This window comes from Triturus cristatus, chromosome 6 (assembly GCF_964204655.1).
Source record: "Triturus cristatus chromosome 6, aTriCri1.1, whole genome shotgun sequence".
Classification (NCBI taxonomy): domain Eukaryota; kingdom Metazoa; phylum Chordata; class Amphibia; order Caudata; family Salamandridae; genus Triturus; species Triturus cristatus.
Window position 1 is genome coordinate 1,321,046,508 of NC_140589.1, and position 24,021 is coordinate 1,321,070,528.

The 24,021-nt window shown below is 49.9% G+C and overlaps 1 protein-coding gene across 1 annotated transcript in view; it reads right to left on the reverse strand.

Annotated features, from left to right (window-relative positions):
* Nucleotides 1-24,021, reverse strand: part of LOC146821369 (uncharacterized) — a 181,830-nt gene that overhangs the window by 122,050 nt on the left and 35,759 nt on the right. The window lies entirely within an intron of this gene.

Consider the following 24,021-nt stretch of genomic DNA (forward strand, 5'->3'; position numbering starts at 1 on the left):
CACACACTCAAAGACTGATCTCAGACCAATTTTGTTTGTATAAATATATTCTTTTAGTTATTTTGTTTCTTAGAACCAAGCAAGCCTGGCACAGGTAAGTGTTTTACACTTTGCAGTAATCATACAGGTTGAATTGCTACTGTAATCAAATTAAAGTATGTATGTATATATACATATATATATATATATATATATATATATATATATATATATATATAGATATATATATATATAGATATATATATATAGATATATATCTATTTTTTTTTTTCTTTTTTCTGTTTTCTTTTATCTAACAGATTGATAAATAGCCACTGGTTTATGGTTAAGAGCACATGAGATTCAGCAAGTTCAAGTGAACAGCCGTCTCTACAATATTACTTCTACTCTTGAGTATTAGCATCACGAATCGCTTATTTGATTTTAGATAAAATATCATGTGGATAGTACATTAGATAATGAATGACAAGATAACATATTGAATAAATTGATTGTTTGGTACTACACCAATTATCTAATCTCCATCTATAGAATTTCATCAGTGCTTAAAAAACATACAAAAGTAAATGCGTACTATACCATGATCTCTTTTGAAATGTATGATGGATTAATTGTATGAATCATTTCCTATACTCACATTAGGAGTTGGTAAACTGATTATAAGAACACAAATATAAAGAAACGATTAATACTGTTTAAAACTTTATTAACAAACCTAAACTGAACAAGCACATATGGTAATGTTTAAGTGTTTCTTTTATGTCAACTGTGCACGCTGCGTCGTGCCTGTATACTGCACCTTTAAATATTTGTTAAACTCACCTAAGTTCATGTGACCAAGATCTCAGCTGAGATCGAAACGCGTCGTTTGTCTGCCAAAATAAACCCGCACTATTAAGGAATGAAGAACTGGTGTGGCTCGTCTTTTTTGCACGATTTGCAGAATTCATATTCGCATATATATATATATATATATACATACTTTAATTTGATTACAGTAGAATCACTGGTAATGCAATGCTTTGTAATATTGTACATATACTTCTTATTGGCTTTTCAATATGATGTCAAATACATTACTTTACAGATTACTTTTCTTGCACAGTGTAGTATACCTGGATACTACACTGGAACATCTCCTGTTATCCAACAGGGGATAGGGGGCCTCCGGTTGGTGGCTGCTCATGAGTAAAGCTCCTGGACTTAAGCTCCGAGCAAATAGAGTTTAAGTTTGCCCCAAAGGTGCACCCTCAGCAGCACGAGGGCGGCCGGGTGCAGGGTGCTGGTTTGTCGTCGGGTGCCCTGTTACTTTGAATAGGGATTCTCCAGTTTGCAAACACACTGCAGGCTCGGGGACGAGTTGCGTAACAAAACTTGAGGGGACCCCCCTGCATGTTACTGTGAGGGGCCCCCTCTGGATTAAATCAGGAGCTCTCCGCCCAGAGTTTTGTGATAAGGGGCCCCCTTGATCATGGGGGCACCTCCTGCACCATGCCACTGCTCATGCTCCTCACTCATATTGCCTGTCCATTTACACTACACTTCTCACACTATCTGTCCACGTGCCCCAGGCTGCTCGCACTGTCAATGTACCCCAAGCTCCTCTCTCCGTCTGTCGATGTCTGTCGATGTGGCTCGGGCCGTCGCACTGTGTGTCCATGTTCCTCAAGCTGTGCTGTGCCTGCGCCCCTCACTCTGTCCACGTGCTCTATACTCCTCACTGTTCATGTGCCCCGCCATGTCCCTGCACTGTCAATGTACCCTAAGCTCCCCCGCTCTCTATTAGCCTCCAGGGCACTCATATTGTGCACCCCAAGATCCTTATGCTGTCTAAGATTCCCGGGCTATTCACAAAGTATTTCCATGAGCCAGTAGGTCCTCGCGGGTTCTGCCCAGGTGTCTCTAGCTTAAGTGTTCCCCACACTCTCTGGCTATGTGACCCGACACAGCAGCCTAGCTATCCATGATGTCTCGCACACAATTCCCTTGTGCTCCAGGCCCTATGTGCTGTTTTCCGTGTGCTCCAGGCTCCTCTTTACACTTGCCACCTCGGGCTCTGTCCATGTTCCCAGCTCCTCACATTCTGCTTCCAGGTGTGCTAAACTTGGGCACCAGGCTCCTCGTGCTCTCTGCTCACATGCTCCCCACTCCTCCTCCCCATCTTCCCTCTAGGTGGCGAATGTCCGCTGGATTATACCACCAGGGGTTGTCCTCCCCTTGCAGTAAGGCTGTGGCCCTCCCCAGAGTGTGTGTCTCGTCTGAGAGCATTACTCTGATGCTTGTGACGTGGAGGGTGGGCCCCTCGCAGACCTGTGCTGCAGCTCGTGGCGCTGCTCTGATGAGTGCCTGTCACGTGCTGCTGCATGTGTCTAGAGTGGCCTGACTGGTGCCTTGGTGTATGCTGTTGTCACACCGGCGTGTCTCCCCCAGGCCGAGCCCATGAATAATAGAGCATAACATTCAGTGGATGCTTTCTGTTTCCCACGCAAAACGCTGATGATTTATCTATCTCGGAAGGATGAAAGTCTGAACGAATCCACCAAAATTCAAACCTGTGAACAAATGGTTACACACTGTAGCCTGCAGGGGACGCTTCAATCGCCTGAGAGACCCCTCTTAAATTAAGGTACAGCGCGAGATCACTAAGCAGTGTCCCTCTCGATAATAGCAGGCGGTAAACCAGGAAGAATTGCACATTTTAGCTGTCATTGTTCTGGCATCCGGGAGCCAAATAACAGCTTTCACACCCATCCTACACATTTTCATTGCTATGGTTAGAAAATATGTGGAAAGGCCGTTGGTTGATTTTAGAGGCATGTTCAGTGCTACCAGCCACCCCTTCTCCTCTGCCCGTCACTGTGCTCTCTGGGACAGGATCCTGCTGTGGGAGCCCCACTCCACTCAATCAAGAAAAATGAGCCTTCGCAAAGTCAAGTTAGGTGAAATGTCCGGGGTGATTTGTGGCTCGATTTGATTGCAAATACCTCTGCAGTAACTGAGGGTATCCTTAGATTCTTTGGCCACCTATCCCCCACCCAACCCCACACACACACTCATCACCCGCCCCACCCAACTCTTTTGAAGGGCCTCTTAGCCCCAAGATCGGGATAGGTCAGAAAATAAGCTCAGTCCCAAAATAAACGTGCCCCCATTGGTGAATTAGATAGCTAAAGAAGTGGCCCACATATGCAGATCAGGGCAGTTCTGAACTTGTAAAGACACACTGTATAAGTGTTTTGGAATGTATGTGAGACTGCATGGATTTGTGCTTGCTGCAGGCAATGTTTGTAGATATATCAGAGTAATCAATGGCATACCGACCCTCCAGACTTTAAAACAGGCCCACAAACAGAAAACACCAGCCCACACACTGACCAGCCATGCCACCCTCCTGGCACAGCCAGATTGCCCTATAGGCCAGTCCGACCATTCTTAACCCCAGTATACCGGGCGGTCTTCTCGCTAGGGATACTGGGGTGGTGCATGAGCATCACCCTGTGTGTGACAGGTGATGCATGCGCAGGGCTCTATTCTCTCAGGCACACGCCCTTAAAGCCATTGGCCAAACCATCATGCGGGTCCAGGGCTGCCCCTGAGTGCCATGGTGTCCATTCCAGTGCTCGCTGATACTGATGGCAGCAGAAGACGGGAATGGCACCTACCTGTGTGTCTTGGACTCCACGAATCCTTGACCGAGAAACCTGTAGTGAGACGCTGACAGGAGGTGGTAAACCCCTACAGGGTCTGTATTGGGATCCTGGGTCCCCAACAGTGCGCTGCAAGGAGTGAGGGGGCGTCCTGGGGTCGGCACCGAGACAGTGATGGGATTTGGGGACAAGGCGTGAACAGAAACCACTGTTTTGACAATGTTACTTAACCAGAAATGGCCTCACTCACCGACTCAGTGCCCCCGGCACGCCGGCGCCGCCTTACGTGCAGTTTACACTACATGAACATTCCAGACGAGCTCTGCTCCACCCAGAGGCTGAAGACTACGAAGCTGCGCAGCATTTGATTTATTTGATAGGACTGGGGCGCGCAACGGCATAACATTCAAACCAGGGCTTAATTTGTGCCAGTGCTTTCCGGTGCTTAGCACCGGCACGTTCTTCACAGGGCCGGGTCTACACTCTTGCACTGCGCGCACCAGGCGCACGTCACATTTTTCAATTAACTTGTACTGCGTGTGATGTGTGTAGTGTATATCGTGCCGCCCGTGCCGCAGTGTGTTTTTCGCATCTTCTGAGGAGTGAGTGAGTCACTCTCACGCATGCTCACATACACTGGCTGTCTGTAATATTATATAAAATTTTAAAAAACAACTGTCTTTAACTTAACTGATTGTCATGGAGGCATTCGCGGCAATGCGCGCGGCATCATCGCACTGCGCGCTTCGGAGGCCTTCATGGGCGGGCCAGAGGAGGACTGCTTTGGGCGTTTTTTGGGCTCGATTTTGGTTGTGATGGGGCGGCTGTGCGGCAACGTGCGCAGATTTTTTACAAATTGCTGACACGCCCCAGCATAACCTACGCTGCACGCATAACCAACGCGCGCAACAGGCAGCTGAGCGAGTCATCGCGTTAAAGTCGGCCCCGGCCCCCGCCGCCCGAGGCCCGACCCGAGTGTGCCGCCTGGTTACGGTAGCTAGCAGCAGCAGTAGCAGCACCGGTCCGGACCAGGCCTACTAATCGCAGCCGCCCGTTGTGTCCAAACAACTCGAGTTCCTGCCGGCCGGCCGGGCCCACCACAGCAGGTAACGGACGGAATGTTAAGTTAAGACAGAGTAGTACTTTATGATCCCCACAATGTGATTTTTCAATAGAATGATGTGATAATGAAACAAATGGCTGGAGGAAGGAGAGCAATATTGGAAATTGTTAATTGCTATCGGGCAGTTCACTAGTTCAGACATTTGTAATTGGAGCTGAATTACATTCCAGAATTGACTCCTATCTTATACATCATGAGCGCAATGGGAACAGCCTGTCTCCTTTGTTAGTGTTATATATTGTGAAGAGCACAATGCATCCTGCCCCAGCCAAGCGAAGTGCTTGTTAGTTTATATTTAGTGCAGCATAAAGATCAGTCGCTCCTCAAGTGTGTGGTCATTAAACGGCCCGAGTCCCCGTTTTGTAACTCCCAGCACCCCTTACTGCTCTGCATCGTACTTGGAAACATGCACTCTCTTGCACATAAATTAAACAATCTGTGGCAGTGCATGTTCATGAACGGGGCAATACATTGACAGTGCATTACATACCGTTGAATTTACATTCCACACGACCACACCATGGGATAGTGTGTAAAAATTGACTTGCACACATTCATGTTGCCACTGAACAAATTTTGTGCTCAATGTGTGGAAGGTGCTGATTCCTGAGCTTATCTCGTTCACAGAGAGAAGGCCCACAATGTGTGTCATTACCCTTTTGCAGTTGGAACCGAGCTGTAAGGCTCCCTCAGGGGGTGTGACAATGCAGGCGGGCGAAAGAACCAGCGGTGTAAAGTAAAATACCGAATGTGATGAGGGGTCCTGAGTCTCCCATATCTGAAGATTATTCAGTTCATTTGCGCTGAATAGGGGCTTCCTGGAAGATTTCAGGCCCCCCTGAAGTACTGAGGGACCCTAGCACTGCTGGAGCTTCAGGGGTCTGCGTTACGCCCCTGGAGAAATATGTCTCCCGTTTCCTTTGCAAAACCCATCATGGACCACTCAAGGCATGGGCCGTGGTTTGCAGATTTACGAGTGGAAATGTGAACATCAGTACCGAGTTGTGATTTGTAAATATGTGACATAGATAGAAGGACTTATTGGCAGTCAAAGCATTAAAACTGCACCTGCAAGTACACTATCTCACTCATGTGCAGATGTGCAACTTTTGGGACATTTCAAAACTTTTCGAAGTTATGCCATGAGGATCGGTGTCACTTGCAGCCCTTCTGTCGTTATCATGAAAACGTTTTGTGAATTCTACTTTCTAAAGTAAAACCATGCACGTCTGTTCAGAGTGAATTAGCAATCTGATCTATCGGGGTCCTCGGAGCACGAGCGCGGGCCTGCTTCCCAGCAAGCCACAGTTGCGCAGACAGCATTACAGCAGGGGAGGGAAGTGGGGGGGTACGCGGAAGGAGCTGCAGCAGCCAGCACCGCATTCCATGTGCTTCATTTAAAGCATTAAATATGTAATTATGTGAGTTCCCAGTAGATTAAAAAAAATATGTTAATCAAATATCCATAAAGATGCAGCTGATTTACAAATAAATATCATTACCTAATAAACACCTGTTCTGGAGATTCCTCCGCATTCAATTACTTTTACTCTCTATGCCCCTGGGAAAAAGATGTGCTTGGAATGAGTGAGGGATCAAGTCTCCTCGTGCGTGCTTACAGGACAGAGAAATGCGTGGTACATTAATGGCTCTTTTTAACCAAATGCGAGCCTTTTCATTATGTGAGTAGGGGGGGTGGGGTCCTGCCGCAGTACGGACCTCCTGCTGGGGTTAATACTTCTATGACATGGATATGGATGTAGAGCCTAGAGATGACTCGTGTACGCACATCCGCTTTCTTTCCAAACATGGTGCGCAGCATGAATTAGGTTGGTGGGTGGTCCTTCTCGTGACCTAGGATCCAGTGTAATATAAATAATAAACTTTAACTTAACTGATGATTGTCATGGCGGCAATGCGCGCGGCATCATCGCGCTGCGGAGGCCTTCGAGGGCGGGCTGGAGGAGGACACTGCTTTGGGCGTTTTTTTGGCTGGATTTTGCTGGTTATGTGATGGGGCGGCTGGGCGGCAACGTGCGCAGATTTTTTACAAATTGCTGACACGCCCAGCCCCCAGCATAACCACCGCGCACAACAGGCAAGTCATCGCGTTAAAGTCGGCCCCAGCCCCCGCCGCCCGAGGCCCGACCCGAGTGTGCCTGGTATGGTTACGGTACTAGCTAGCAGCAGTAGTAGCAGCACCGGTCCGGACCAGGCCTGCTAATCGCAGCCGGTGTGTGTCTGGCTCTGGCTGGCTGCTCTGTGTGTCCCAACTCGAGTCCCTGCCGGCCGGCCCACCACAGCAGGTAACGGAACGATGTTAAGTTAAGAAATGCACTTTTGGTTTAATCTTTTTAAAAATGTTCACAGGGCAGGGGAACCTCCTCTCAAAACCTTACTATGAGGAAGGCTCCCTTGCTGAAATTCAGATCGATTGGTATTACATCTGACTTTTAGCAGTGCCAGTTGAGGATGTGGGTGGAGCCAATATAGTGGGTGGAGCCAGTGGAGGAAATGGGTGGAGCCGAAGAAAAGTAGGTGTGGCCTCTCAAAAACATTTGAGCACCTGCACTTCATATTTTACAAATTAAGCACTGATTCAAACATCAATGTCCCAGCGTGGTGCGCGGACCCTGCTCTCAATGACTACTGGTGGTGCAATTTACTGCATGATTTAGAGTTTCAGTTTTAAAAAACGTTGTTTTATTTAACAATTGCTGTGTAGGAGTACAGTTTAACCAACAGCCCTGCCAAGTATCACGCATCAGGGCTGAGACTAATGCATTTCAGTGTGGTGGTCCGCATCACCGCAATGAAATGTGAAGTCACGCATTATGGTGCCTCCTTTGTGAAAGCGGAAGCGCTGCTAGTGCACCTTTATTAACTGAATTCATAGCTGCCAAGGTTTCTGATTGCTATGTGTGACATTTTCATAATTTCAGTGTAGACATTTCAACGACTATGAGTGACACTTTCTCGCAAGCAAAATCAAGCAATAGAGTTGAGGGAAACCTATAAATATCAGAAATTACACCCATTTGAGCAACAAGAAACTCTGAGAAGAGCTTAAAACTGCTGCAAAGCACGAGAAATGGAAGGGGTGACTGCAGTTCTCAGTAACAGAGGGCAGACACTGCAGCTGCTCAGAAGATGATCTTATGAATCTGATCATTCATGACCACGCGATAGCCGAAAAAGCAAATTTTAAAGCATAGCAAGTGCAGTTAGGAGATTATACTGTCTCTGGGTCTCAAGCACGGACTCATAGCTGGCAAGTTTTCTGACTTCTTATGTGTCACATTTTCATGATTTCACTGTACATATGAGTGACATTCAATGGTAACATGTGACAACATGTGTAACACTTAGAGTGACACTTTCGCAAACCAAGCAATGAAGTGCATTGACAGAAATAAATATCCGAAATTACACACTTTCAAGTAATGAGAAGTTTAAAAAAGATACTGAAACTACTATAGAATACCTGAAAAGGAGGTTCACTAACCTCCTGCCTCGTTCTAAGATGATCGTACTGTCATCTGTCAGGGGCTCAGTGAGGCAGTGAGTGTTGGCATACATTGCACTCAGCTGCTGTCCTCTGACTCTGGCCTCAATACTGGCGGCTCACTTAGGATTGCCACTTCTTGCAGAAAAAATACCGGCCACCATTCCAGGTTTTAACAGTTTGTTAAGGCCTGGACTTGATTTTTAAGGGACCTTTATTTGAAATTGTCCGTATTCGTTTTTGATATGCACTTTCTGTCTTTGTTTACGTCATCAGTCGGAGTTCATTAGGACAGCTTGACTTGGGAACACATTTTATAATGTTTTCTTATCATATGCACTGTTTACAGTAGGAACAGCTATGGGTAAAATACCTTTTGTGTCTGCCAGGATATTAAAATGCTTACTATACTGGAGTCGCGCTTCTAGTGTTGTTTTTTCTGATAATTTAGCTGAATGCTGCTGGGGCTGGCGTGGTAGGCTGAGGCAGAGGTTATAGTTACTGGGGCTCAGTGCTGCAGATAGTTCTGGCGTTCATTACACTCGACTGCTGTCATTTAACTTTGGCATCAATGCTGGTGCTCACTGCACCGGACAGGCTGAGGCAGGAAATTGAACATCGAGCCCATGCACTAGTTGGAAATGTGTTGCTGCGCCGGCAGAAAAACAATTAGATCATGATGCCATTTAGCCAGCGTATGCCGACTGGGCCCCCTGGCTCCTACCCTGGCATTTGCAATCATAATAATAGCATGATCATGCGTTACAGCACTTTGGGCGTCAGGCCGCGCTCTGTTCCAAGTGGGACCTGGGCGGGGCCAGGCCGACACTCGAGTCTCCATCAGGATGTGAGAGGCCCCAAACACGGTTGGATGTCATCATCAGCTGCCTAATAATTATATAAAAACACTGTTAGATTGAGTCAGTGGATTCACTCGAGCCAACGATACCGGACATTAAGTCAGACAGACAGACAGACAAAGCAACTTTATTCGATTAATTAAAATCATAAAGTACAATGCATAAGTACACAAAAATAAAAAGAGGTATGTTATCATAAAAAAGTTAAAATACCAGGCCAATCAAAATTCATTCAAAATAGTTCATGGCAATGTTTTTTTTCTGAGGTGAACAGCAGCAACAAGAAAACTAGCCACACAGAAAATAGTCCTAACATCATCCAGTAATTGAAGGTGTAAAAGGGCTGGTCTAACCTGGAAGAAGCCCTTTTCCCTCAAAAGAGGGACTAGAAACCTCCTCCGTAGGTCGTTATAAGAGTCACAAAACATGTTAAAGTGCATAGTGTCCTGTGTAGAAAAATTGTCACACTGGCACGGGCCCATAATTTACACCAACCAGAATAATTACCTAACAAAGAGGGGATTAAATTAAAACGAAATCTGGTCAGGAGCCAACGGTGGTAAGGTTTAGTCACAACACTTAAATAGGGCTCAATCAGTAAAGTGGAAATGGTTAAGTAATGGGCTTTAACCATAGGTTTTTGTAACTCTAGTTGCTCCCTTTCTAACATTGCTGAAGTAAAAAAATATGTTTTCACCCAATTTACATCTTCTTTTTTAATACTTGCTGGAGTGTTATAAATTTCAGGGCGCCCTAGTTTGTAAAACATAGACTTAACATAGGACAGCCATGGGATATTACTAGCGTTATCCAGAGCAACACAATCCCGCAAAATCTCATGGTTCAGGGTCAACTCCGGGTTTAGCCATGTTTTAATCCAGCAAACTAATGAGGCCAATCTCAATTGATGAGTCACATACCCCAACCCTAGTTCCTGATGAATAGAAAATGTGGGGGATGATTGGGTCACAGACAAGAGTGAGCGTAAAAAGTTATTTTCCGCCAACTGCACCCCTGTCGCAGGTTTATAACCCCAGATAGCAGCACCATATGTGGCACTAGCCAGACATTTAGAGCGGTAAATGGCGAGAATAGCATCAAAAGGTCTGGCTCCCAACCGCTTTGAGAACCTCAGAAGTGCTGAAGTTGACCTAACTACTGCATTTTTCTTGGCTTTAAATTGAGGGACCCAAGAACCTCTTTCATCGAACAAGACCCCCAGATACATAAAAGAGGACAGTGTGGAGATCTCCACTCCATTACAGAAAAAAGTTCTGTCTTTTCTGGGTCGTTGGCCGGTTATCATAACATGTGATTTGGACATATTCACCACCAGGTCCAGGGATTTCATATGGGCCACGAATGCATCCAGAAGTCTCTGGAGGCCTACAGCAGTCCGGGATAATAACACGGCATCGTCCGCGTAGAGGAGAACCGGGACTGACTTATTTCCTATACGGGGAACGTCCAGACTGGCCTTATCTAGGGATCTATCTAGGGCGTTAATATAAAGAGTAAAAAGTAACGGCGCCATGATACACCCCTGTCGGACTCCTCTAACCGATTTAAAAGATCTAGAACATTTACCATCCTGAGTAACTCTAACTACAGCTGAGAGGTTCTGATGTAAATCTGCTAAGAAATGGACCAGACACGGGTCAATGCCCATGTCGAGTAAGATGGACCACAGCTTCGATCTGTTTACCAGATCGAAAGCACTGCTGAGGTCCATAAAAGCCATTAGCAGGGAACCTTTTTTAGCTATTGTATACTTGCCAGCCAATAAATGTAGGTTGAGGCACTGATCCGTAGTGCCTCTACCTGACCTAAAACCATATTGAAGGTTAGACAACACCCCGTTGTCATTGACCCAGTCTGAGAGTTTTGCCAAGATCACCTTACCCAGACTCTTAACGACATTAAGTCTAGAGAAGTGGTGAATCAGTGTAGACGAGGCTGAGGCAGACTGAGGCACAGGTCAGTCACATAGGTCACAGCCAGGCAGCCTCAGGCTGGCTGTATTATAAAAAATAAAAAGAACACTACAAAGTTGTTTACTCACGGCTGCACGGCGCAGGTAGTCAGCCTGTCATATAACCGTAGACATAGCTGCACCAGATCACACAAGCACGGTGCGCCCAGCATCCACTCATTCACAGAGCTGAGCTGGGGCGACTCTGCTGAACTTTAGTGACAGGAGCAAATTAATTACCAGCATAAGCAGCAACTAAAGTCATTGACACTCCCCAGACACTTACTTTTTTGCAGCGAGCAGGGCAATTTGGTAACTTTGATGTGACAAGCCGCAACATTACAACTGGACTTGGACTAAAACCCACCGGCACGACCCTGAAGCCAGCAGATGGCAACCAATGGAATCTCCCAGGTAATCGTGGTTTCGGACGGCTGGTCATGTGTGCTAAGCTGTGGGCTCCAGCTGCACCATGTGCTGCTGAGATTCAGATTACCCGGGCCAGTAGCCAAAAGGTATTAACTGCAGCTGCCGCAGTGCGCACGCTCAGATAACTGAAATTCAAGCAAATTCATTGGCCAGGCAGTCACTGACTCCTGATGACGTCACTTGAAATGTTGCGCGCGAGGTCAGAGTCAGTGAAAATTCAATAGTGTTTAAATTAGCGAGAAACCGCCCAGACCCAAAGCCTGCCCGGACCAGCATGCACCCGGGTGACTACGCACTGCCTAAAATTCTGCAGCGACTACTGTGTGCTGAGGGGGACCCTCGAACTTAGGGGCCCCCGCAACGTGGGGGCTGCGGGGGCCTTTGTTACACCCCTGCCGGGGACGAATGTCTTCTGAGAGCGACCAACACTTGGAGAGGTAAGTTGGGATGCTGGGAGTTGACTAGACACCGTTGGTTGGGCCACTCAAGGCGTGGGGCTTCGGGTGCAGGGGTATCTTTTAGGGTCGGATCTTCTTACAAGCTCTTGGTCGCAGTTGGTGGAACCTTCGGATTGAGGCTGCAAGCGTCGGCTGGAGGCTTGAGGTCGGTCAGGGATCGCTGGATCATGGGTCAGGATCGCCGGGGAGAACTCCTCTTGGTGTTGGGCCACTTGAACTCGGGCCGGGGACGTCGGGTGCAGAGTTGTGCAGACTCACGGATTTGGCCGGAGCTGGAGTCTGTTTGATGAACAAATCCGGTGTTCACGGGAGACAAAGTCGTTTACTTGGAAGGGAGGGCAGGTCCTCTGGGTTCTTGAGGTTGCTGGCTGAAGAACAAACCGTAGTTTCGCTTCTGCAGGTTCAAGGTAGGGACAGGCCAGTAGGGCTGGGGCCAGGTCAGTAAGCGTCCTCCTCTTCTAAGCTTCGGCACGGCTGTTCGGTCCTTCTTCTTTTCTTCTTGGTCGTTGCTTGTCTGCCTTCTTGGTTCAGGGCTGCCCCCTAAATACCGTATTTAGGGGGCGTTTTAGGGGTCTCGAGGTCAGGAGCCAATGAGCTACTGACCTTAGGGTGACTACACCCTTGGTGTGCTCACCCCACATGGGGGAGTGAGAACAATCCCTAACCCTGATTGGGGAGTGCCTGCCATCTGCAAGATGGCGGACACTGAAGAGAGGGCTTCACCTTGCCTCCCCTACCTGAGGGGTGGGGTTGGCAGAGGTGGGCATACCTTCTGGGCTGGCAAATTTTTCCCGCCTGTCTTCCTGGCGACAAGGAGGGAAGACAGGATGGGGGCCTGCTCCTGATAGCAGGAGAGGCTGGGGGTCGCATTACAAAGGCTGCAAGGCATTTGAGGCTCCCCTGCCACAGATGGCTCTTTCTTGCCTGGGGATGATAGACCACCTCCTCCCAGGAAAGGCTTTGTTTCTGGGCTCAGGGAGAAAGGGCCTCCACCCCAGGGGTCCAGAAACATGTATTGTGGTGGCAGACTGGTGTGTACCAGTCAGGAAACCCACCAGAGGCTGGTCGTTTTTCAGGGGGCATCTCTAAGATGCCCTCTGAGTGCATTTTTCATTAAATCCCACACTGGCATCAGTGTGGGTTTAATGTGCTGAGAAATTTTATACCAAACTTCCCAGTTTTCAGCAAAGCCATGATGGTGCTGTGGAGTTCGTAATGACAAACTCCCAGCACCATATACTCTTAATGGCATTACTGCACTTACAATGTCTAGGAATTGGTCTAGACACTGTAGGGGCACAGGGCTCATGCACCTGTACCCTCACCACTGGTATAGTGCACCCAGCTAGAGTGGTGGCTGACCTATGCCAGGGCAGTGGGTTGTAGGCATGGCACACAGGGATGTGTGCCATGTCAACTCTTCACTTTGTTCTACACCAAAACATGTAGCCTGCAATGGCAGTGTGTGTGTGTAAAGGTATAGGACCTCTAAGGGTGGCACAATAAGTGCTGCAGCCTCCTGTTCTGAAGTCTCAGGGACACAAAGACTTCGCCACCAGCTCCCCCTGAATTTCCTGAGTGGGCGTGTGTGACCACTCGGTCCATGGCAGACAGTAAGGGAATTCAAGAAGACCTGGAGCCTGAAAGAGTGGCCCAGGTGCCTGCCTTAAAGAGAAGAGGCAGGGGGTGCAGGAAACCAGCCCCCAAAGTTCCCACGGTTTAGGAGGAGGCAGACCTTGAGGGGAATGCCCTGGAACCTACAGGGGAGCAAGTAGCTGAACTGCGGGACCTGCCTGAGCTGACCCATTGGCAGCAGGAAGGACGACCCTCCAGGGAAGAGTTCTACAAGGAACAGAAGAAGTGCCCTTCTCTTGTGGGTTTGCGGCAACAGGCCACAAACCAGGCAGCAGATGGTCAGTCTGGATCCCATTGGATCTACTGGGAGAATGGTCTCCTGTATAGTGAGCCTAAGGTTGATGAGCCTGGGTCAGCCCGTGCGCTGGTGGTACCCCAGCAATTCAGAGCTTCCTACTGGGTCTGGCTCATGGCCTTCAGCAGGACATTTGGGGCGACACAAGACCTTTGGACAGCTTGTCATCCACTTTTATTTTCCCCTAATGCGCAAGAGTTCAGATACTCATTGCAGGACCTGTCAGACTTGCCAGGCAAGTGGCAAGAGTGGGAGGAAGCAAAAGGCCCCTCTCCAACCGTTCCCTGTAGTCAGCACCCCCTTTGAAAGGCTGGGCATTGACATTGGGGGCCTCTGGATCCCAAGAAAGCCATGGGCAACAGGTTCATCCTGGTCTTGGTGGACCATGCCACCCGGTACCCGGAAGCCATCCCTCTCAGGACTGTGACGGCCTCCGTGGTGGGACGTGTGTTGATAGGGATTTTCTCCTGTGTGGGGTTCCCCAGGGGGGTGGTGTCAGATCGTGATCCCAACTTCATATCTAAGTATATGAAGTCCCTGTGGCAGGAGTGTGGTGAAACCTACACGTTCACACCTCCTTATCACCCCCAAGGTAATGGGCTGGTGGAGAGATCCAACCGGACCCTAAAAGGCATGATTATGACTCTTGAGGAACCTATGAGACGTAAGTGGGATGTCCTCTTGCCATGCCTACTGTTTGTTTACAGAGAGGTGCCACAGAAGTCCTTAGGGTTGGGTCCCTTTGAAGTGCTGTATGGTCTCCCTGTAAGAGTACCTCTGAGTTTGGTAAAGGAAGGCTGGGAGAAAGCTCCCAGTAAACCTCCCCAGGATGTATATAGCCACATGCTAGCCTTCAGAAACCAAACCAGGAGTTTTATACAACTCGCTCAGGCGAATCTGGAAGCCAGCCAGGAGGAGATGAAACGGTGGTACGATCAGAATGCCACTCTGATTGAGTTTCAGCCTGGTCAGAAAGTTCGGGTCATAGCCGCCGTGGAGCCTTGTGCGCTCCAGGATAAGTGGACCTTACCATTTGAGGTGGTGGAGTGCAAGAGTCATGACACCTACTTGGTAGACTTGCGGTCTCCTAGGACCCCTTTGCCGGTCCTGCATGTTAACCGCCTGAAGCCCCACTTGGAGAGGTCCGAAGTGGGCCTGCTCCTAGCAACAGATGATAGAACGGAGGAGGAGACTGAGCCTCTTCCTGACCTCCTGTCTGCAACAGAGCAAAATGGGTCAGTGGACAGTGTGAACCTCTCTCCCGCCCTGACCCCTGAACAGCAAGATGACTGTCGCCAACTGTTGGGGCAGTTTCCTGATCTGTTCTCCCTGACTCCCAGTGTCACTGATTGGTGCGTCCATGATGTGGACACTGGGAACAGTCCTCCTGTAAAGCAAAAAACTTACAGAGTGACTGACAGGGTGTGAGCTTGCATCAAGGAGAAGGTCTCCAAGATGTTTGCGTTAGGGGTGATTGAGTCATCTAACAGCCCTTGGGCCAGCCCAGTGGTCTTGGTCTCAAAAGCTGCTGCGCCTGGTGCCACACCCGAACTCCGGTTCTGTGTGGACTACCGAGGACTCAATTCAGTCACCAGGACTGACGCGCACCCCATCCCCAGAGCTGATGAGCTCATTGATCGGTTAGGGGCTACCCGGTACCTCAGTACGTTTGACTTAATGTCTGGGTACTGGCAGATCGCCTTAACTGATGGGGCCAAGGAGAGGTCAGCATTCTCCACACCAGATGGGCACTACCAATTCCGGATAATGCCCTATGGGATGAAGAATGCCCCTGCCACCTTTCAGAGGTTGGTCAACCAGGTGTTGGCTGGACTGGAAGATTTCAGTGCCACCTATCTGGATGACATCGCAGTGTTCAGCGCCAGTTGGGAAGAACATCTGCGCCACCTCTGAGAAGTGTTGATGGCGCTGCGGAGGGCAGGCCTCACAATCAAGGTGAGTAAGTGTCATATTGGGCAGGGTTCCGTGGTGTACTTGGGACACCAGGTGGGAAGCGGTCAGGTGGCTCCCCTACAGCCTAAGATTGAGACCATCCTGGCTTGGGAACCCCCCAAGCCCCAGACAGAGGTGAGAGCCTCTATAGGACTCACAGGGTACTACAGGAGGTTTGTCAAGGGGTATGGCAGCATTGTTGCACCCTTGACCGAGCTGACTTCCAGGAACCAGCTCAAGAAAGTGAACTGGAATGACACCTGAAGACTGCCATGTGTACGGCGCCTGTGCTTCAGGTGCCCTATTTCTCTAAAGAATTCATTGTGTAGACAGACGCTTCAGAGCATGGTGTGGGGGCTGTACTTTCACAGATGAATGAGGAGGCCCTGGACCAACCTGTAGCCTTCATTAGTAGGAGGTTACTTCCACTGGAACAGAGGTGGAGTGCAATTGAGTGTGAGGCATTTGCTGTAGTCTGGGCACTGAAGAAGTTGAGACCATACTTGTTTGGGACTCACTTCCGGGTTCAGACAGACCCCAGGCCACACAGATGGTTGATGCAGATGAGGGGTGAGAATCCAAAGCTGTTGAGGTGGTCCATTACCCTAAAGGGGATGGACTTCACGCTGGAACACCGCCCTGGTACAGAGCACGCCAATGCTGATGGTCTGTCCAGATTTTTCCGCCTTAGTGAAGAGAACTCCCAAGAGGTAGGGTAGTTCTCCTCACATTTCAGCAGGAGAGGACACGTGTTAGACCTGGCAACATTGGCGTGGGTCTCCCTTCCATTTCTTTGCTGTTGCCTCCTGTGTTTTTGCTATGTTTTTGCTGGTCTAGATGCTTTGGACACTTTGTCACTGCTATTCAGCGCCAAAGTACAAGTGCTCACTATTGTAAATTGATGTAATGGATTAGTGACTCCATGATTGGTGTTAGACCTGGCACCTTGGCGTGAGTCTCCCTTCCACTTTATATTGCTGCTCAGAGCACTGTGCCACTGCCAACCATTGCCACAGTGCAAGTGCTCCCTATATAAAATGTATATGTTGGTTGGATTCCATGATTGGCTTATTTGGTTTACTGTCAGACCCCAGTAAAGTGCACCAGGAGTGTCCAGGGCTTGTAAATACAAATGCTGCTGGTGGGCTTGCAGCACTGGTTGTGCCACCCATAGAAGCGGCCTGGTAAAATGTGTCTAAGGTCTGCCACTGAAGAACCTGCGTGCAGTCTGGTACTGTCATGCTGACTGGGCAAGTGCACCTACTTGCCAGTCCCTAAACCTTCCCTTAACTTCATATTAGTCACCCCTATCGTAGGCCCAAGGACAGGGTGCATTGTAAGCATAAGGTAGGACAAGCCCTGATGTGTGTGGCATGTCCTAATAGTGAATTACAGCCATTTTCGTTTTTCACTATTGTAAGGCTACCTGTTCTCATAGGCCAGAATGGGCTGTTGGAATTGTTACATCCTATGATCCTAACAGACCCAGGGAACATGGTAGAAAATCGAGTTTAGTATGCCTGAACTCAGAATAATAAAATACATCTGTTAGCAAGGTTTATTTAAATGTTCTGTGTTTGCAAATGCCACTTTTAGAAAGATGGCCTTTGCTTGCCTAACCATTTCAGCCCGCCTCTGCGCTGATGTGTATCTGCTGTCTGGTTTGTGTGAGTGACAGGGCTGGGGAATTCCAAGAGACAGTCTGGGCAGCCAGGTGGTGAATAGGAAGATTACACCAGGATGGGTGGGAGGAGTGCACCTGGATTTGAATAGGGCTGTGCTCTGTCACCACAATGCTGGCTCCACCCCCTGTGGAGTGTCTGATGTCTCTGACCTGCACACTGAAAGCAGAAGCCTGCATCATGTCAACAAAGTGCTCAGAAACCGGACCAAACTAGGCAAGGGCCCCCCTGGCCTGCAAGAACAAAAGAAATGTAGTATAAATGTAGGAGCCCTGCTCCTAAGAAATTAGATCCTGCTACAAGACGAACCTCTGCCTGAGGGGAAGGAACCGGGAAAGCTGTAGGAGGAGTAGTGTCCCTGACCTGGGGGATTGGCCTGCAGTGGTTGCCTTGCTGCTGAAGGAGAGGAGAAAGATTGCTGATAAACTTTGCTTCAACTTGTGCTGTTTAAGCTCTCCAAGGGCTTGTGCTTGAGCTTGCCCCCTAAACGAAGTCCCAGGACCAGTGGACTTCACCCCCTTGAGAGCCGCCGCTCTCGCCGTGAAGCTGATGCCGAGAGAAGTGTGCACCTCCCCAAATCGGCGCGTACACTGGCAGCTTGTGCTCCGCTGTCCGGCTCAAACAACACGACTAAGGCCCCTTACGAGCCGTAGTTCGCATTGTGACGGAATGACTTTGTGACGTCCTTTGTTGCCCCCTCTCTGCATCGTACTGCTCAGCGTGCCCCCCCCCTACCCCTGTTGTGGGCAGATTGCGGCGAGTGGTTGGTACGTGGCTCCCCACCGGAGTGTACTGCCTGCTTCGCACCACGCTGAGAGAAAAGGCGCCGCTTTCAAGGTACAGCTCGTACGCCGCAACGAAGAGCCAGTGCACCGTACTTTCGCACCGTCCCTTTGAGCATCGTGACTGAGGCCCCCTACGAGCCGTAGCTCGCACCGCAAGAGGAGGACATCGCACCGTACAACGCGCTGGGATTCAACGCATCGTCCGTGACAAACTTCTAAAGTTAAAGGTACTGTGTCCGCTTCGCACCGTTGGTGTACGCTTCGCACCGGAGCGTCGGGGCGTCTGTGAGCCCCGTACTTAAGCTCCGTAGGAGTACGCTTCGCCCGGAGTGTCTGCAAACGCTTGTGAGCCCCGCTCTTAAGCTTCTTTCCAGCCCGTACGAACCGTACGAAGAGCGCGAAGCGCACAGAACTAATGAAATACGCTTAAAACCAAGAACTGCTTATTACAAATTGTATTGTGGGCCCGTTTATCGTTATTGGGTCTTGTGCTAAGTCTACCTCTATATAAAGTAATTATTTTTGATAAAACCAGTGTGGAGTCCATCTGTGGGGGTATCATTGAATTACTATATGTGGTCACAAATGCTTAACCATTGCGCCCTGAGATAAGCCTTGTCTGCTCGCGCCAAGCTACCTAGAGGATGAGCAGGGGTTATTGTTAGAGTGTAACCCCTTACCCTGACTGGAAGAGAGGATCCCTGCTTGACACAAGTCCCTACCTGTGTCAACCAGAGATTCCCGATTCTAACATTGGTGGTCAGCGGTGAGGATTCTGAATTTGCATTTGTGATTCATGTACAGTGATTTTGTGAACACCACTTAGTGAGTACAGACCCATAACGTAGCCACATACTTTTTGGATTTTTGGTTGCCAAGGAATATACATTTGTGAAGAATCATGCCTGGTTCAGTCATTATTGAAAAAGCGGCATCTGTAGTCTCTGAAGGTGAAGAAGTGGAATGAGAAGAGGAGAGACTAGAGAGCTACACCAAGGCCCAACTGAAGGGCTTCTGCAAAAAATTCAAAGTTCCCCATGCTGGATGCAAGGTCAAGGCAGATCTACTCAAGGCGCTGAGGGCCTGGATTGAGTCAAGATTGCATGAGGAGGCAGAAATAATTGAACCAGCAGAAAGCGTCCGTAGCTTTGGCAGAGGCCTGTCGCCAGAAGAGTTGGCCGATAGAAAAGAAACCAGGATGCATGAAATGGAAATGGCAAAACTTAAATTGAATGGGCAACTGGAGCTGGAAAGCAAAAAGCTGGCTCTGGAAGAAAGAAGAATCCAAATGGAGCATGAAATGAACTTGAGGGAATTGGCTCTACAGGCTAAGGGTTTAGAGCCCACTCCCTCTGGTGGTAGCACACCGTCAGTGCAGGTAGAATCAAGGGTGTACATACCAAAAGATGAAGTAAAAGAATTCTTTTTAAATGATGACATAGGGCAGTGGTTCAAAGCCTATGAGGTAGCCATGTCTTCCCACCGGGTCCCTGAGAAGGATTGGGGAGTGGGGTTGTGGGGACGGTTCCTTAGTGAGGGGCGGGACACACTGCTAGACTTGCCTTCAGATGTTTATAATTCTTATCCCCATATGAAGGCAGCTTTGATGACTAGGTATGGGTTGAACCCTGAGTTGTATAGGCAAAGGTTCAGGGGTTGCACAAAGATTCCAAACAGTACGTATGTTGAGTATGTAACTTCTTTTGGCAAAGCACTGGATGGTTGGGTGAAGGGTAGCAAGGTTGATGATTTTCAAGGGCTTCTTGATTTAATGGCATGGGAGCACTTGTCTAGTAATTATTTTCCTGAGCTACGCCAGCACCTGATTGATAGTAGGCTGACTAACCCTAGGAAGCTTTCTGAGGAGGCGGACCGCTGGGTCAGTACCAGGGTCCACTAGGGTCCAATGGGAGATTCCGCCAAAGGTGGGCAGGGTCCCCAGCAGAAGAGTGGGGGGGACATGGGTAACCAGAGGGAGTTCCCAAGAAGGCCCCAAAGTGATCCCCAAGGGAACCAAGGGAAAGGTTCTCAGCCTCCCCCACCCCAGAAACCGACCGGGGCCCCGACAGGTCCACCTGTTCAAAAGGGGCCCATAAAATGTTACAAGTGTGGTAACATGGGGCATTTTGCCTCTGATTTAAAGTGTCCTTTGTATGGTAATCCAGCACCCACTGGTGCTCCACCCCGGCAGAAGCCTAGTGTAGCCTTGGGGGAGGAGATGGCAGTCCAAGGTGGGTGGGGTCCCGCAGAGATGTCCCTTGTCTCATTAGGAGACTGTGAGATGGTCCCCCAAACCCAGCTGCCTGATAACACTAAGAAATACAGGCAGTGGGTGACCATTAATGGCCGTAGGGTGGAAGCTCTAAGAGATACAGGAGTCAGTGTGACAGCTGTCAAGTGTCACCTGGTGTCTCAAGAGCAGGTTGTCCCAGGAGCATTCTATCCAGTTGTTGCCGCTGACAACACAGAGAATCACTGCAAGGTGGCTCAGGTTTCTTTTGAGTGGGGGGGTCTCTGGTACTCTTCAGGTAGCTGTGAGGCCCGCCATGCCTGTAGACTGTCTGTTAGGGAACGATTTGGAGAGCTCACCTTGGGCTAAGGTGGAGCGGAGTGCTCACCTGGAGATGTTGGGTGTGCCGGATTTGGCGTGTGTCACCACACGGTCCATGGCAGCAAGTAGAGGTGCTCAAGAGGTCCTGGATCCTGAAAGGGAGGCCCAGGGACCGGCCTTAGAGAGAAGAGGCAGGGGGCGCGGGAAACCGGCCCCTGAAGTTCCCACGGCCCAGGAGGAAGCAGACCTTGAGGGGCATGCCCTGGAGCCTACCGGGGAACAGATAGCTGAACTGGGGGACCTGCCTGAGCTGACCCATTGGCAGCAGGAAGTAGGCCCCTCCAGGGAGGACTTTTGTAAGGCACAGAAGGAATGCCCTTCTCTCGTGGGTATGCGGCAGTAGGCTGCAGACCAGGCCGCAGGTGATCAGTCTGGGTCACATTTCATTTACTGGGAGAACGACCTCCTATATACAGAACCTAAGGTTGCTGAGCCTGGGTCAGCCCGGGCGCTGGTGGTACCCCAGAGCTTCAGAGCCTTCCTACTGGGGCTGGCTCACGATGTGCCATTGGCAGGATATTTGGGGCAGGACAAGACCTTTGAAAGGCTTGTCACCCACTTTTATTGGCCCCAAATGCGCAGGAGTTCAGACACTCACTGCAGGACCTGTCTGACTTTCCAGGCAAGTGGAAAGAGGGAGAGGAAGCAGAAGGCTCCTCTCCAGCCATTCCCTGTGGTCGGTACCCCATTCCAGCGAGTGGGGATTGACATTGTGGGGCCACTGGACCCCAGGACAGCCATGGGCAACAGGTTTATCCTGGTCCTGGTGGACCATGCCACCCGGTACCCGGAAGCCATCCCTCTGAGGACAGTGACGGCCCCCGTGGTGGGACGTGCACTGATGGGAATTTTCTCCAGAGTGGGATTCCCTCTAGAGGTGGTGTCTGACCAGGGTACCAATTTCATATCCAAGTATATGAAATCCCTTTGGCAAGAGTGTGGTGTAACCTACAAGTTTACCACACCTTACCACCCCCAAGGAAACGGGTTGGTTGAGAGATTCAACCGTACCCTCAAGGGCATGATAATGGGTCTGGAAGAACCCATGAGGCGAAAGTGGGATGTCCTCTTGCCATGCCTTCTCTTTGCGTACCGTGAGGTGCCACAGAAGTCTCTAGGGTTCAGCCCCTTTGAGCTCCTGTATGGCCACCCAGTGAGAGGACCTCTAAGTCTGGTCAAGGAAGGCTGGGAGCAATCTCCCAGGAAACCTCCCCAGAATCTATATAGCTACATGCTGGCCTTCAGGAATCAGACTAGGCGATTCAGACAACTTGCTGAGGCAAATCTGGAAGCCAGCCAGGAGGAGACGAAGCGATGGTACGACCAGAATGCCACTCTGGTAGAGCTTCAACCTGGACAGAAGGTGTGGGTTTTGGCCCCCGTGGAGCCTTGTGCGCTCCAGGAAAAGTGGACCGGCCCCTTTGAGGTGGTGGAGCGCAAGAGTCCAGTTACCTATTTGGTGGACTTGCGGTCTCCCAGGAACCCCTTGAGGGTCCTACATGTCAACAGCCTGAAGCCCCACTTGGAGAGGTGCCAAGTGGGCATGCTCTTGGCAACAGATGCTGGGATGGAAGAGGAGACCGAGCCTCTTCCTGACCTCCTGTCAGCCCAGGAGCAAGATGGGTCAGTGGATGGTGTCATCCTCTCTTCCGCCCTGACCCCTGAGCAACAGAATGATTGTCGCCAGCTGCTGGGACAATTTTCTGATCTGTTTTCCCTAGTTCCCAGTGTCACTGATTGGTGCGTCCATGATGTGGACACTGGGGATAGTACACCTGTGAAGCACAAGGCCTACAGGGTGACTGACAGGGTGAGGGCATGCATCAGGGAGGAGGTCTCCAAGATGTTTGCACTCGGGATAATTGAGTCCTCCAGCAGTCCTTGGGTCAGCCCAATGGTCTTGGTCCCAAAGGCTGCAGCGCCGGGAGCCACACCCGAACTCCGGTTCTGTGTGGACTACAGAGGACTCAATTCAGTCACCAGGACTGACGCACACCCCATCCCCAGAGCTGATGAGCTCATAGATCGGCTAGGGGCTGCCAACTACCTCAGCACGTTTGATTTAAGGTCTAGGTACTGGCAGATCGCCTTGACCGATGGGGCCAAAGAGAGGTCAGCATTTTCCAGCCCAGATGGGCACTACCAGTTCCGGGTTATGCCCTTTGGGATGAAAAATGCCCCTGCCACCTTCCAGAGGTTGGTCAACCAGGTGTTGGCTGGGTTGGATTCGTTCAGTGCTGCCTACCTGGATGACATTGCAGTGTTCAGCTCCACTTGGGAAGAACACCTGCGCCACCTCTGGGAAGTGTTGATGGCGCTGCGGAGGGCAGGCCTCACGATCAAGGCGAGTAAGTGTCAGATCGAGCAGGGTTCCGTGGTGTACTTGGGGCACCAGGTTGGGAGCGGCCAGGTGGCGCCCCTTCAACCCAAGATAGAAACCATCCTGAATTGGGAGTCGCCAGAGGTGAGAGCCTTCCTAGGTCTCACCGGGTACTACAGGAGGTTTGTCAAGGGGTATGGCAACATTGTTGCCCCCTTGACAGCGCTGACTTCTAGGAAGCAGCCCAGGAACGTGATTTGGACTGACACCTGTCAGAAAGCTCTTGAGGCCCTGAAAGCTGCTATGTGCACGGCGCCCGTGCTCTTGGCTCCCAACTTCTCCAAAGAGTTTATCGTTCAGACAGACGCTTCAGAGCATGGTGTGGGGGCTGTTCTTTCACAGATTAATGAGGAGGGCCTAGATCAAACTGTAGCCTTCCTTAGCAGGAAGTTACTTCCACGAGAACAGAGATGGAGTGCTCTTGAGCGTGAGGCATATTTGCTGTGGTCTGGGCGCTGAAGAAGCTAAGACCATACCTGTTTGGGTCTCACTTCCGAGTTCAGACAGGCCACAGGCCCCTCAGATGGTTGATGCATATGAGGGGTGCGAATCCAAAGCTGTTGATGTGGTCCATTTCCCTACAGGGTAAGCATTTCACGGTGGAACATCGCCCTGGTACAGATCACGCCAATGCTGACGGTCTGTCCAGATTTTTCCGCCTTAGTGATGAGGAACTCCCTGGGGTA